This window comes from Cyprinodon variegatus, unplaced genomic scaffold (assembly GCF_000732505.1).
Source record: "Cyprinodon variegatus isolate N-32 unplaced genomic scaffold, C_variegatus-1.0 Scaffold1080, whole genome shotgun sequence".
In the NCBI taxonomy this organism is placed as follows: domain Eukaryota; kingdom Metazoa; phylum Chordata; class Actinopteri; order Cyprinodontiformes; family Cyprinodontidae; genus Cyprinodon; species Cyprinodon variegatus.
The window spans coordinates 52,092-54,301 of NW_015151533.1; the positions used below are offsets into that span (position 1 = coordinate 52,092).

At 34.8% G+C, this 2,210-nt stretch overlaps 1 long non-coding RNA gene and 1 other non-coding gene across 2 annotated transcripts in view; one reads left to right on the forward strand and one right to left on the reverse strand.

Moving 5' to 3' along the window:
* LOC107101321 overlaps window positions 1-749 on the reverse strand; it is a 4,323-nt gene extending 3,574 nt beyond the window's left edge. The window contains exons 1-2 of the long non-coding RNA XR_001482076.1: window positions 550-749; window positions 216-353 (exon numbers count right to left, since the gene is read on the reverse strand). This is a non-coding gene — a long non-coding RNA (uncharacterized LOC107101321). The remainder of the gene's footprint in view (window positions 1-215; window positions 354-549) is intronic.
* A 618-nt stretch (window positions 750-1,367) lies between these two features.
* Window positions 1,368-1,440, forward strand: trnar-ccu. The gene has a single exon. It is a non-coding gene; the product is annotated as a tRNA-Arg (tRNA).
* The last annotated feature ends 770 nt before the right edge of the window (window positions 1,441-2,210 follow it).

A 2,210-nucleotide genomic window follows, 5' to 3' on the forward strand; every position in this document is an offset into this window, starting at 1 on the left:
GGACATTTATATACATGTTTAAGCCAGAATGATTTTGACATTTAAATATGACTTCCCTACAACTTTAAGCGTTCCGATGCCGAAAGTATTTTTATAAAAAACATAATTAATGTGCAGATATAAGGAATAGTTGTATTAACTATATATGTAAACAGAGTTTTATGGCCCTAGGAAACTGCCTGGTGTTTCTGTTATGACTGAGATGTATTAATGACCTCCAGTAATGTTAAGCCTCCCAGGTAGTCCCTCTGCTGGAGATATTCCTCCAAACTGGGAACCGTTTGTTTCTTCTTCTTCTCACCGATGCTCCCCTCAGTCTCTGCTCCCACAGCCGGCTTCACGCGGGACAGGATCTGGAAAGAAAAAAAAAAGCAAAACATATCGATAAAACGGTTTTGTTTCTTTGTTTTAATGAGATTACCACATAACCTCCAACGTATCGATGCTGATACGACGAAGCCCCCAAAATGCCAACTTTATGAGTCATTAATCCCACTTTATACACGGTAGTAACGCTTGAACATTAGCAATATAAACATGTTTTCTTACCATTTCCGATGGTTTGTTTCAAAGCCGACAGAAAACACCCCTATCTGGATCCCTGGAACCTTATAAAGTTATATCATGAAATGAAATCAAACAAAATGTCCTCAATTCTACAAAAAGTAGCCTACGAAATCATTCTAAAAATGCAAGCAGTTGCAACAGATTCACTAAGGAGGGCATATTTTCGTAGCGTTAGCTCGCTAACGGTTAAGCTTCAGCAGCATTTCATGTACTTCCGGCGACTGCTTTTCAACTTAAAAGCACGGCCGCGAGAGTTTGACAATTAATAAAATTCCGTAGCGTCCAAACTTCACTGCGTGGTTTTGTTAATTAGTAAAATGAAAAATATTGAGCCCAAACTGAGGAAAGAGACAGCTTTTAAATCGCTGAGTAGCATTCCTCTTAATCGATAAATTATTTTGAAGGCTAACAGGCTACGGTTAGTCTCATTCATGTTTAGCTTAACGTTTTAGTGTAACGGTGTTTGTTGCCTAGCAACCACGTTCCGTTTTTTTAACGCGATAGTTTTGACCAGAGCCATTGAATAAGAGCGTTCTGATAGATTCATTGGCCACAATGGGCAATGTTTCAAAAAGCACGGAGTTTCAGTAGTTCGAGGGATGTTTGCTGCCCTTGCTAAAAATTATGGCAGTAGAAAATGATATTTAGGTTGCTCTTCTTGGCTTTTATCATGTAAACAAAACGTTAACATCCATACACGGAACGTCTGAGTCAAATACAACTGAAACACCCAACAGATTGGGTGCGCAGAAGTATAAGACTGTGGGGTTAAATTTAAAGATGTCTGCCAAAAATGGGGCGCCCCAGTGGCCTAATGGATAAGGCACTGGCCTCCTAAGCCAGGGATTGTGGGTTCGAGTCCCATCTGGGGTGGACTTTTTTTTTTTTTATTTAATGGGGGAAGAGGAAACATATGGAAGAGGATTAGGGCAACTAAAAAACAAGTTAACTGAATTTTAAATTTATTTTAGTATATTATTAGGAAAAAAACTGAATTTTGAGGAAAAAAAAGTCAGAATTCAGATTTTTCCCCCATATTATATTGAAACAAAATTTAAAAATCAGTTAATTCTTATCTTTTCTTTCAGTGGCCCTAATCCTCTTCCATAGAAACATGTCACCATCAACTCAAACATTTATATCGTGGGTCGGCAACCTTTCAGATCCAAATAGCCAGTCCAGCTAATAAAAAATCCTTTAGAGCAGCAAAATATTACATGATTTTTTTTTATATAAAAAATACACCTATTATTTTTCTTAAATATCTACCATTAGAAATCTGTTGCCATTTTAAATAACCAAGAATTTATTGGGATTATTTTAAGATAAGGAAAAGCATAAAAGGATTCATATAACTGAAGCGTGTTTTGATGTAAACAAAATGTGTAATAATAAAACATCCAGTTTCCAAGCCAATTAAAGGAAAAATAAACATATTTATGGTGCTTTCCAATATTTTTTTATATTAGCTCATTCTTTTCCTATAATTTCAGTCATGAAACAGGAATCAGTGTGCCTACTAAAAATATTTCAAGCTAAAAAAATTCATAAACAATGAATGAATACATTTTTTAAAATATTTTTTTAACCATATTTTTTAAAATAATATTAAATAAACATTTGACAAAAAATTTATAAATTTT